Here is a 13303-nt window from a genome sequence, read left to right as displayed (position 1 = left end):
GGCTCGGACACGCCTCCGAAAAAGCAATCAGCCCTGGAGAACAATTTGTTTAGTCATTTGTGCAAGTTTGGAGGAATTGAAAATCCCTAAAAATTGCTGTTGACTTGCTAATAACTCTAAGCATCTGCAGGAGGGTCGCCGGCATGAATTTGGCAATTTCCTATGCCTTGGTGAGCAGCGTCCGTATTTAGAACACTAATGTTTTATGGAAATAAGCTATATGTATTTAAAACTTATAATTGTTCCTTTATACTGGCACAAAGCAGTTACTTTTAAATTAGTAGAATTAATCGGAATGCAAAATTGAAGTGAAGAATGTCTGTTCACAGTGATGAATGCTTAAGGAAGATTTTGCTTCAATTAAAAATCAGGCAATTATTGTAAAAGATTATTGACCTCTGAAGGGACGGATGGGGTCACGTATTTCCTCTGTCTTTGCAGTATAGCGTTCGTCTTCATTAGAGAGAACAATTGAAGGCGTCCTGCACTCGTACTAAAGGGTATTAACGCAGACAATTATCCCCGGCACAGTTCACTAATAAAGTTGATTTCTATTATTGTGCAGGTAAAGGCACATTTCCCAGCTTTGTCTTCTTCACTCTGACCTAATGTCCTCTTCTTCGGTGCTTCTCTTCGGCAGACGTGGGAAGGTTCCTTCGGTTCCTTGGTTTAGTGCAGTTAGTCTCGCGTGTCTGGACCCTTCGAATGTTTGGGGCTATTTCGTCTCAGAGGAACATAGTTGAGGAATAAGTATGATGCAGGAATTAAAATGATTTCTGGAAAAGCTGTGGAAAAGAAAAAAAAGAAAAAAAACTCACAGATGTTCTGTGGTGCTGAACAAGTCTGTTTTGAAATTACAATATATCAAGTTGATGAATTATAATTGTGATAACATTGTGCTTGACAGAGAACCTTCGCTTTCGGAATGCGCCGCAATCATGAATAAATGAGTCTTTCTTTCAACTCCGTCATCGCGAGGTGCAGTGAGCGGTTTACAGAGCGACGCGGCCGCGCTCTTGTTTGAAAAACACATCCGCGTTTCTACAGCGGAGAGCGGCGGCAAAGTGAAGCAAATTGGAAGTGTTGGCCTCCGCTGAACTATATTACTGGTGACCATATATCATTTTTTATAGGTCACAAGTGAAGCACATCTGTTTCCACTTGTCTAAGTTTCCATACAAAGCATCTGAATAGAGATTCTTCACCTATATCTGCTGCTCCCTTGCGTTTGCCTCATGCATCAAAGTTCTTTCTTCGTGGGACAGTCTAACTTTGAATGCCCAGACTCTTTAACGTTTACTTCACCGTGCAGCTTTCTTAAAATGGTTTGTTTATCCAGTGGGGTCTTTTACCAGTCAGCTCATTTGACAGTTGAGCAAGCCAGTGCCCAACATGCCCACAATGGACCTTGCTTTTTTCAAATTTGATCTTAAAGCCCCTCATGTGTTTGACTTCCTTTTAATTGCTTCCTGTCTGCTGGGTCAATTATAAGTCCCGGGCTCTTTCTGGGAGGGAGGGGGGGGGGGCGGGGGGCGCAGGGGGCAGCTCGACTATGGAAGCAGTTTTTGGACACGCCGCGTGATTGAATAAGTGAAATTCGAGCAGAATGATGAGATCATTCATTGGAAGTTGATTCGATAATATTTTACTTGGTGCGCCTGCTTACATCACACACATGTTGATTTAAATGTACACAGACGTTGATTGCTCGGCCTGCCCTTCTTCCAATGTGTCTGTGCAATGAAGAAAGTGGAGAGAGACAAAGAAAACTGTATTGATTCAAAAAAGGCTTAAGAGTGTCTCACTCTTTTATCCATTATTGATTTTTGGGTCAGGTTCATGCTGGTGTAAACACACCACTGCTATTGTATTTAAACGCACAATGTGAGCCTTAAGAAATTACTCTGTGAATATTAACTATGTGTCAGGAAATTAAAAGACTCATAGAAACAGGTTTTTATTAACATATGGTAATCCGTTCATTTTTAATTAACCCCCGTAGCAAAGTGAAGACAAACAAATATGTGTCAACCCGCGCAATGTTTAATGTCAGGATACTTGAAAAGACTGGTGGGTGATCACAATCCATTAGAGAGTGTAATAATAATACTTGTGTTAATACAGCGGCAGCCATATACACGTCTTGGTAAAGCTCTAAATAAAGCCGCCCATTGAATGGAGCCAGCATTCAGCCGTCCTCTCCTGTCAACATCCGTATTTACAGGCCAGAGCCCAGTGTCTGCACGGAGCTTGAAATTACACAGGTTGATATTTATCATTGCCGTGAACTGAGAGGCTTTGTTAGTATTCAGATTTCTCATAATGAAGATTACACACAATAAAACGGGCCCTGTTGCTTGAGCGACAGGAGCCCCTTTCAGCCGGCGCAGAAGCTCGAGGTGCTGCAGGAGTGAGGTCAAAACTCTAAGCTGCACGGTTGCCCATAGCTACATAAATATTAACCGAGCCTCCGCCGCGTACAGGGGCCTTCTTTGATTATGGCTCCGCTCCGAGACTTGAATATCCAAGGAGACGGCCAGAGCCAGCGTGACCAGCGAAAGCCGGGACCGTGGACGTGGACGGGTTTCGCTCGGCTCGGAGCACATCGCTAGCCTGCGCTCCGCGTAGTGGGAGGAAACGGGCAATGAACATATTGTGGACTCAAGCCTGGGCTTAAACACCGCCACAGCTTAGCAGAGGTGAATAAAGTAAATGACAGAAGCAGAATCTAATGTCTGTGTCAACCCCAGTAAAGCCCAGCGAAATGATAACATAAAGGTCAGGAGGACTTAACGAGCATATGACTGTGATACCGAGACCGCATGTGGTCCCCTTAATTGTGCTCTGAAGCGAGTAACTGGGCCAGATCTCCGTCCGGTATCAGGGAGAGGGCTGTGATTTGCCGGGGTCAGCGCGGTCCTGTGACTGGTCATGTGTGCCCGAGATGTCAATCACGGGCAAATATTTTGGGAAGGAACCCGTAAGCGTTGTTGTGGGAACAATCGAAGGTGGAGCGGCAGGAGCGCAGCCCCATGGGAAATAGGGAGACGTGTTTGCTTTCACCACGGATGACGAAGGTCTGTCTGAAGCATCTGGCGTCACAGCAGCTGCATCGTTAGCATCTTGCAAACATACACTCGGATTTTCTTCTGTTATTATATAAATTTAGGTTGTTTTTTTTTTTTACAGCAGAAAACACACACACACACACACACACACACACACACACACACACACACACACACACACACAGGTCAATAATGACAGAAAAAAAGAGTGGCTGTTCCAGCATATCTCCACATTCACCTGTTTATCCTCCGTCTGAATGGATTTTCACCGTTCTATGAATTACGTTCATTCACATATGCAATATAAGTCTATTGCCCTCTGTTGACAATCTGAGGGAGCAGATTCAAATGAATTCCTGGGGAAGAAACAGCAGTTTAGAGCGTTGCTTCGGCTGAAACCATAGAGACGCCACATGTTTTTACTCTGGGCTTATAAATAAACATTTCTCCAGATATGGATGCCTGCCATCGTGTGACCTTTTATTACATCTGTTTTCTCTTTTTTGTCCCTTTGCAGAAAAAGGAGGCTGAATTATTATGTAAAATTATGCTTATGAAAACATAAGTCTGCCCCTCTCCTGCGTTCACCTTCACCTGGCGAGCATGACTCAACTTCACATTTCTCCCATAGTGGGTGAAAGACAGCTTTTATTGAAGCCATGTGTGTACCCACGCCCGCTTTATAATGTTTCTGGGCAGAATCCTTCAAGCGTATCATAACGCGATCTTCCCCAAATCTGGGAACAAACAGAAAACAGTTATGACCCACACCGTGGGTTCAGTGTCACGTTTTACTGCTTAGAAATAGAGCGAACGACGAAAAATAACGGCTGCGCCAAAATGGAAAATATACGTTTTAATTTTTAATGTGGCTTCAGTACAAATTTAAAAAAAACTTCTACTACCTCATGAAGATCGTGTACGACGTTACAGAGAAAAAATAAACTTACGATGAGGAGCTCGGGGTCAAAGCCTCAACATCCCAGCAAGCAAATGGTGCCACGAAGCTACACACACACACACACACACACACACACACACACACACACACACACACACACACACACACACACACACACACACACACACACACACACACACACACACACACGGCTCTTCATCGCAGCTTGACCGCTGCAGCCTGGGCCTAGACTTTATCCTGTGGGGCCTGTTGGGCTCACGGGGAGAACCGTCTGCCTGCGCTTCCATGTTCCTTTTGATGCTTGGTTGTGTTACAGTAGAAAAAAAGTCCCCCGGTATTGGCTGAATGGGCTGCACTGCCTACAGTGGCAGAGTTTGGGCCTCTCGTACCCAAAAGGAGGCATTGTTGGCTCTCTACGCAGGAACGAGAGCAGAATAGGGAGGGGGGGTAATGATAACCTCCTTTCTATTCTGAATGATATAGTTGAATCATCTCTGAGCCTGCATCAACTTGATGCGATTAGTTTGCGCCGCTGCCGCTGCTGCTCCTAGAGCGCGCGCGCGCGCCTGGAGACTCCGAGCCAGCGCGGATCGGGAAGTCCACGCCGGGTTTTAGCGGAGTCCTCGGCTCAGACGGCTCGCGCAGACGGCAGCCTGTTCCTCCTCTGCGCTGGCGCTGTTTACTGGAAGCCCGCTCCGCGCCGCTTCCACCAAGTGTCTCAACACTGTGAGCGGGGTCTTGTCCAGAGCGGAGCCGCTCAAACTTGCCCGGTGCGCGCAGTCGTCGCTGAGAGGAGCCGCGAGAGCCGCGTCGGCGGCTCAAAGTAACGGGGGAGCGCTCCACGTCTTCGCCCCTTTCACTCCAGCCTGTCCCCTCTCCGAGTCACCCACTCTTGTGTTTTTGTCCCCGACCTGCGCCTTTTTGCCCCCCTTTTTCTTGTGTGTTGTTGCCGCGTCGGGAGTGAGGGCGCGCGGGGGAGCCGCGCGAGCGCTGCGGACGAGTCGGGACCGAGCGCGCAGCAACACCTCGCCCGCGTGCCATGGAAGCGTGCGTCCGGTGCAGGGGAATGTGCGGTGCGCGCGGGGGACCCGCCGCCTGACGCCCGCCGCCCGTCCCAGCTCGTGGGGCATGCTTCGCAGCCGCACGCGCAGTCTCGCCGCTGCTCTGGAGTTCCCATCAAACTGTCTTCCCACAATCTGACATTCGTCCACTCCGCGTCTCCTCCCCGCTGACTTCATTCTAACGCTGTTTGGCTCCGCTGCATTTCGAAATTAAGGTAAGAGCCGCGTTTTTAAGTCCTCTCCCGCACCTCAGCGTCGCCGACGCTTTATAAACCGGACTCTTCATTGGCTTTTTGACGAGTTGATGTGGAGTGTAGTAACTTTTCGGACGATTGCATGCGCTTTCGGGACTCGGGTTTTTTATGGCACTTTCGCCAAGTGTTTCTGACGTGACCTTTTAAAAGTACATGTCAATGATTAATTGTTTAAAACATTTCCTCTGTAGTCATTTAAAAAGTCCGACGGGCTCCGTGGCTAATTGAAAAATGGTTAATGAAAACATAAGCAGATGTGGATTGATGTGTTCGGCTGAATGGGAACTGTAGGCTGCTCTGCTCTGTACCGCAGGCTTAGGCATTATAATTGGGACTGAGCTATATATATCACATAAGTAAAAAAAAGAACAAAAAGAATAATAATTAGTTTTGGCCAGAGGTGGCCTCTAATGCGACGGCTTACAAGAACTCAATCAAAGGCAGGAACACAATTGAAAACATCTATAGGTGCTCGGGGAACGGTTGTTTAGCCTTAACTCAAAGCCAGTCGGCGCAGAGTGGCTGTAAAATTAGATCCTTTTACTGCACATTCATTATTTAGGCCTGCCGGTTCGGGAGCGTCAACCATGTGTTAAAGAGCAGGCAGCGGCAGCGCACACGCGGCGGCGCGTGAGCCTCCGCTGGCCCGCGAGAGCCCCGGCGGTCGGCCGCCGGTGCGTGGCAGCCCGGAGCACGGCCGCGATCTTTAGTGATCGATCAGCGCTGGGGTGGATTCGGTCCGTCTTCAAAACACGCCGCTTTTTTTATTTAGTTGTGATCTGACGTTTGATTCGAGCCTGGATCATGTCTCGTGTGCGTGTTTGAGGTTGTTCCTCAAAGCGCCGCCGCCGCCGCTGCCGGAGCAGGATGTGGCCTTACTGTAAAATGTGGCATCTGCTGAGGTATTTTATTTAAATAATAATAAAACGCGTCCCGCACCAGCACACTGCAATAATGTGTGAACGGGCAAAGGCTGAACAAGCTTATCTGACGCTGTATTCTTGGGATGAGAGAAAACAACAGAAGAAACCGAGTGTTTGCGGGATGAAGTGGCTTTATCTCCCTCGCCATACATAACAAAGTGACATTCAGGGAAACACAAAGGCAGCTTATTGTGAACAACTCCGGAGTTTTCAGGAATGGGGAGGAAATAAGCCAACACGCGCTTTCATCCGTGCGCCGGAGCACGCTGCTCCTTCAGACCTCTTTATTTCACGTGTTTGTGCCATTAAAAATGTGCGAGCTAATGCAAGTGCAAATTCCAGCTGTTGGGAAAAGGAACATATTAGCATATCAAAGTGTCCAAAGCCTCCGCACAATGCATGCAGTCGTGTTTTTTTATTTTTTTTGTGCCACTGCTTTTGGCTGAGCCTGAAAAGGCTGGAGATGGAGTGTGTGAGCTGGCAAAGGCGCCAGAGTCGTGTATCTGCCTCGCGCTCTCGTAAGAAGGGCCGCACCACGCGCTGCGTGGAGCGTAATCGCGCTTGTATTTGTGTGTGCTGTGGTGTGTCTGGTTGCACAGTGACTTACGAAAAGCAGGATTTAGCAGAAATACGTGTACAGTCAAACTGGTGTGGGATTCAAACCAGCGCTCCCAGTCGTCGGCGCCTGGTGGAAGCGGTGGCGCACGCGGGCTGTGTTCTCGCGTGTCGCGCCGCTTGGCGTCTGTCGCTCCGGCTCGCCATTATGAGCGTTTTACTGAGTACCTTTTTCAGCCCGTGGCTTTATTCCAGTGGAAGTGCGTCCGGTTTGAAAGAACTGCAGCTGCAGTTGATCTGCCAGAGAGCAGATTGCCTCTCTTTGCCCGTGCATTCATCTCTGCTGCAGATCAATACAGCCCGGCAAACTTCTGTGTGGCTTTTGGAGGGTTTGGGGGGAGGGGGGGGGGGGGGGGGGGGGGGTTATAGAGTGCTATATTTCACTCCATTCTCAACTCTTTATATCACACTTTCGCAGCGTGAGACTTTGCAGGCGGCTGAGGAGTGGTCCCAGTCTGTGACACGCCGGCCTGGTGCCTCGTTTGGTGCCGGGGGATTTTATTGCGTTCCTCTCCCCGCCGCACAACGGCAGCTGATGTTTTGTTCCCGACTCCAGACATTTGACTGGTGCACTGAACAGATCCCAACGCAGCCGTCGCTGCCTCTCCAGATTTTCAAATTACAACAACAAGGCAGCCACTTCCACTTTGGCTTTATTAAGGTAATTTGTTATTGATTGGATCCAGCGTGGGCTCGCGCTCCGGCCGGTGGCAGCGTTTGCCTCCCCTGTGCCTGCGACCCCCCCCCCCCCACGCTCATGGCCATCAGCCCGCTGCCGTTGGCCGCTCCATTCAGCCCATTCTGAGGTTGCACTGCCTGAATGGGCCGTCTGTGCCAACGGCGTCGCCGCCGAGGCGTCGTCGTGCCTCTTCATTCCCGACGCATCTCCCTTTCTTCCTCGCGAGCGCGGCGGCGGCGGCCTTTGTTAGGCGGCGGGAGGCGAGCAGCCGCACTTCCCGTCAGCTGACCCGGCGGAGGATGCAGCGGACACCGCGGGGGCCGCAGTCGCTCGTTGGGCGGGTGTGTGTGTTCAGACGCGACCCTTCCTGTTGCTGCAACCACCTACATGGAGCCACGCTGTGCCAATAACTGCTGGCCATTAAAGGGAATAAACAAGGCTGTAAAACAAGGCTATGGCAAATTTAATGCAACACAGAGGCCGGAATCCCTCCCCTTTCGTGACTGATTTTATTTTACGATTGGCAATCAGTGAAACGGCGAGCGCCAGCGCGCTCCCCTCCCTGCCATTTTGTGAAACATTTGTTCCCACTCGCCAAAGGCCTCGGGTGCAGGGGGGACTCGCCGCCCCTCAGACGGCAGGTGAAACTTTCTGCCTGCCTAAATAATTCCCTAGCAGAACAATACGAGGGTCGACGGGGGCCGCGGCGACGGGCTGCAGCGTGGAAGTTCCAGCCCGTGGAGCGCGCACGTGCACGCCCACGTGCACACTGCAGCCGTGCTCCGCTGCAGCGGCAGCGTCCCCCCACCCCCCAGCGCGTCTGCCGTCGCTCTCCCGCTGCTTCGCTCGCTCTCGCGGCCGACTGGAACGCGGCAGAGACGGGTCGTGGAATCCGCCCGGCCGCGGAGCCATGTGGGCGGCGCGTTGGGCCGGTTCCTTATCGCACGCCGGGTATTTTACATCACGCCGGAAACACTACCTGGCGTCCAGATAAGCTGCACTTTGCGCTATTAGTGGTGTTTGCTCAGGTCACACCCAAGCCGAGACGAGGAAATGTCTGCCGTGTGGAAGAGGAATGCACCAGTGTGGGGCATGAGTAACAATCTAAGATTATTGGATTTCACATTTTAATTCCATTCCTCTTATTAAGAAAGTTAAAAAATAATAATAATAATTCAAGCATTGTTTTAACATTAAAATTCAGTTTTCTTTTTTTGTTGTTATGACTAATATTTTTTATTTAAAATCTACACACACACACACACACACACACTCGTCCCTTTCTGCTCTTTGTGAACAGGACTTGTCCTTATCAGTGCACAGCTGCAACACTATTTGGGAAAATATTCAATTTCTGTGTGACAGAGGAGAGAACCTGGGAGGCAAGGCTCTGAGCAAACAGCAGTTATTGCAGCTCTGCCATAGCAGCCGAGAGCAAGGCCTGCTTGGCAGAGAGGGGGGATCTGCGGACGTCTGCCAGGGGAAGGAGTAATGTCTCGGCTGGATTATAGGAGAGCGGAGCACATCCACACTTAAAAGCCTCCTTTTCCAACAAGACAGGGCTGTTATTTAGGGACGCTTGTGGGTAAACACACCAGAGCAATATATTTCCTCCATACAGGCGCTTGTTGTCCTTGACTATTGTGACTGTGTGAGTGAGAAAAGTTTTGATCCATGGGCCAGTGTTTCCCCTAACATAATTATTTTTTTTGGCATTTTGGGCTTTGGGCGTTCTCCAACATTCAGACTGACATTATCACAGTGAAGTGCAAAACTAGTAAAGCAGTCTTTCAGGACTCAACATTCCTGCTTTGTTGCTGCTGCTGTGCTTTAGATGTGGCCGCGACTGGCTGTCAGGCGATTTACATACCTTTGTGTGGAGTTACATGCTATTTAGCAATTAGGGGAAGTTTGCTGCTCCCGCAGAATAATGAATAGGAAATTTGGATCAGGCCGAGCTGGAAGGAGCGAAAACATTAAAAGCACACGTAATGTCTCAGGTGAGGGTTCAGCCTTTAAGTGTGTTCGCGCCGGTTTGATAAACGATTTTAGTCGGCGAATTCGTACAGCGGATGCGATGGATGCTGGTAACTGTGTGTAACGCTGCCAGCTATGTACACATTATGTGTATTAAGTGTATGTTTCATCTCATAGGCTCATTTAGCTTCCTGGTTCATTTGGAAGCTGGACGCTTTGATAAATGCTGTTTTATTCTACAGTGTTTAGTTGGGGAGAGTGGAAGCTTTGTTCTTGTAATGTCGTTGCCAAGTCAGATGGAGTTGAGCGTCTGGTCTGGGACTTTCAGAGGAATATCACAGGCATGGTAAGTTGCTAAAAACTAAGCTAATCAACAAAATAATTGTCTGTTCAATTGCTAGCGAGCCAGAGACATCAAACACAGGCGAGACTGGAAAAACAATCAAATTATCTCTTAATGATTGCTCACGCTGACAGATGAGCGCTGGTGAGTTGGGTTTGTTTGGAGGCGACATATGTGGGGCAGGAATGGAGTTCGCGCTCTGCCCGCTCAGAAGTATTCCGTGTACATTTTTATAATCTACATAGAGATCCATCATCACCTGTAATGAAAACAATTTTATCTTATGATGTGTGTTTTGGCATTGAAACAGAGAGAAGTGTATTAGTCTATTAATTTCCTGCAGTGAATCATGAATCCTGCTGCTTTTATTCTTGCAGTAGCCTCCATGTGTGGTCCACACAAAAAATGTTTCTGTTTCCTCCACAGACTTAAGTTTGGCCGTTATGTCAGCTCTGTGTCGCTCGCTCGCTCGCTCGCTCGCTCGCTCTCTCTCTCCCTCTCTCTCCTCCCTCCCTCTTTCTCCCTCTCGGTCTGTCCTTCTTTCTTTCTCTCAATGCGTACATAATGTCTCTGCGAGTGATTTAACCGCCCTTGTTGAAGCTCCTTCCAGTAATTGAACAAGCAGGCTCTGGGTGCTTTACAGGAAAACAATAGTCATTTTATCCCACATCTCCACTACGAAACCCAACAGAACGCTGTCCCACATTGGACTTTTACGGACTTGGAGGATCCGTGTTGAAGACAGGCATCAGGTTTGCTTTCTCTCCACCTACCGGGGAAAAAAAAAAAAAAGAACTGCAAAATGAACTGCTACAGCAACATTGGCGCTGCTAGGTTTGCATGCACGCGTCGCATGATTGGGATGCATGTCTTGCAAGCTGCACCTGAGGGTAAAGTGCAGCCTTGGGTGGTATTTAGTTGACTTAAGAAGCATGAACGCGAGAGAGGTTTGCTAATGATTAAACAGAAATGTGTTGCAATGCTCGGAGTAATAATTAGTACTTTTCCCCCTCATCATATTCCACTTATTAAATACAATTATTAGCCAATCTATTTCTATGAATATTTTTTTAATTACACATTGTCTTTTTCATTATTTTGACGGATTCTCTTCACATAATAATATGAAAATATACCTCACACCTTCATGTTTCATTGTCATTGCTTCAGGTTGGAATTTGTTTGCTTTTCTTGGCAGAACAGGGAGCTTTGATTGTGTTGCCGTGGAGCGGGATTGACCTTGTGTGTCAGACTCAGGTTTTTCCTCCGCCTTGCTTCGTACAGAGCGCTCTTGGACTGGAATGGCCTTAGGAGGAGTTGTTCTTGACAGAGATGCATTGTTTCGGGCGCCCAATAAACCACTGCACTGAGTGGCTACATCTGTGAACCTCATCTTGACTACAGTGCGGGGCTAGCAACAACACGGCAACTGTCACAGCTGCACCTGCTGCTGTCTCACTCCACAGCCTCCCCCTCTGTTGCCCATGGAGCCGCATCACTCTCCCCCCTCCGTGACAAGCCAGGGGCGGTGGTCTCTGTTTGGGGTCAATTGGAGAAGGGCATCTTGGGAAAACATTTGAGGACGAAATGTCAGTCCGGAGAAGAGACGTTAAAATAAAATATCCGCCCCGAGGACCCGTGTTTGCTTCCTGTGAAGCCTGGGTGTAAAATTCCCACCTGGAAAAGAGCGCGGGCTCGGTAGAATCTGACCACAGGCTTCATCCTGTAGCCCGTCTGCCCGGCTCCAGCTCCAGTGACCGTGTGGGGTCTGATACGACGGCAGGTTGTCTCTCTGTAATATTGTGAATGATGAATACAGATAAATGGAGCCGCCCGGCCTGTGTATTGAGGCCATTCAGAAGATGAGCTGATCAGCTAAGAAGAGATCCGCCAGCATTAAAGGCTTTTAAATCTCATGCTTGCTACGCCGCTGTCAAAAGGCACAGAGCTCGGATTTGCAGCTGGAGTAACATAACTAAACCTCTATTTTTGCTCACACTTTTATTTGCTCCAGTGAATACCTGAAGGGGCAAACAAGCAGCAGAAAATACCTCGCACACAGTGACTATCGAGTCAATTGTACATCATAATACCGCCATCGCGCCGCCGTAGAATAAAGATTATTAGAGGGGAACAATGCCAAGATGATTCCCAGCCAGGAGAAGTGATGCAACATGTCCACTTTTCTGCCAAATTGAACTCAGGAGTGTGAAAAGCAATGCAGGGACACGGGGAGCGGGGCTGAGGCGAATGCAGATAGTGTGGGATTAACACGGGGGAAGATTGAGCGGCGGTGGCCGCTCTTTACGGCTTTGCTTGTACAGCTGTGCCAACGCTGGCATCCGCCACTGCCTGGTGGCTCCAGCTCCTCCGGAACCGCCATAGCCAACATAAGCTGAACTACTATGGACCTCGTATAGAAAGGAAATGCAATGGGCATGATATACACGAGTGCTCTATAATGTGCCGATTGCATTGTTTTTTGCAGGTCTGCACCAACAATAAACTCACAAGTCGCTATGTGAAAGTTTTGTCAGTATGAGTGTCTAGTGCAGTAAACATTAGGAATGACGTATCACAAAACAAGTGTTTGTAATGAAAACGCTTAAGTGTGTACAACCTGATCTTCTTTGGAAGAAGGAACTACATATACAGGCTGCCCTAATAATTTATCATGCCTCCTCCTTCTAAATGAGGTGTGAGGCTCTGCTGGTGTGAATTCTGCTATAAATCACACATAGCCTGACTGCTTTATCCATTAGACCGACCTGTTTGTCTTATTCAGCTATTCGGTCCCTACCACTGGTTCTAGTAATTAAGATGAGTGTGAGAACTGCAGCTCCGACTTCACACCTGGTATTTTATCACTGCAAGTGAGATGTGAAAGAAGCGAGGAGAAGTGGAATTAGCCACCAAATGACAATGGAGCGGATGGTAGAGATTCCTCTGCATCAGGACAGCACAAGGTTCATCTTTTACGGCTGATAACACGCGCTTCGTACGTTTTGCCCTTAATCTTTATTATCAGCGATTATAAAGAGTTTCAGTAGCACCGTTACATCACAGCTAATCTAATACACTTTAAATGCTGCTGCACTCACTCTACAAATCACTGTGGCACCTAATTCATGGTTCTATCTAGAAATTGCTAAAATAATTGTTGCGTGATGAAGAAATGCATTTCATCGCATCACGATTCCTCAATAATTTTTAGACATAATAATTCTAGCTGTTTTAATCCGCAATTCTGTCAATAATAAAGTAGATGAATGTCTTGGACCTACCTGGAGGGCAAGTGTAAAAAGTTTTTGAGGTTTTACACACTGTTTTATTGGCTCACTCCAACTACATAAAAACAGACTATAAAAGCTGAAATGAGTTTTTGCAGCCCGCCTTTTTGGAGACAGGTGACGCTAACTGGTGGTAATTAATAAAACACCAAAGCCGTTACAGCGCCCGGT

The 13303-nt window shown here is 48.2% G+C and overlaps 1 protein-coding gene across 38 annotated transcripts in view; it reads left to right on the top strand.

Moving 5' to 3' along the window:
• The window catches only part of adgrl2a (adhesion G protein-coupled receptor L2a), a 168555-nt gene that overhangs the window by 83710 nt on the left and 71542 nt on the right, over positions 1-13303 (top strand). For 10 of the 38 annotated variants that reach the window (XM_055507935.1, XM_055507922.1, XM_055507939.1 and 7 more), the window contains exon 1: positions 4591-5266. The exons of 2 other annotated variants lie outside the window; for them this stretch is intronic. The gene's annotated coding sequence lies outside the window, so the exon portion shown is untranslated. Of the gene's footprint in view, positions 1-4589; positions 5267-10377; positions 10595-13303 lie in introns of those variants that run through there. 26 more of the 38 variants (XM_055507928.1, XM_055507933.1, XM_055507932.1 and 23 more) reach the window with 6 other exon arrangements.

This window comes from Betta splendens, chromosome 4 (genome assembly GCF_900634795.4).
Source record: "Betta splendens chromosome 4, fBetSpl5.4, whole genome shotgun sequence".
Taxonomy (NCBI): Eukaryota; Metazoa; Chordata; class Actinopteri; order Anabantiformes; family Osphronemidae; genus Betta; species Betta splendens.
The sequence above is the reverse complement of the archived record's forward strand: the minus strand, read 5'-3'. Positions and strand labels throughout refer to the sequence as shown.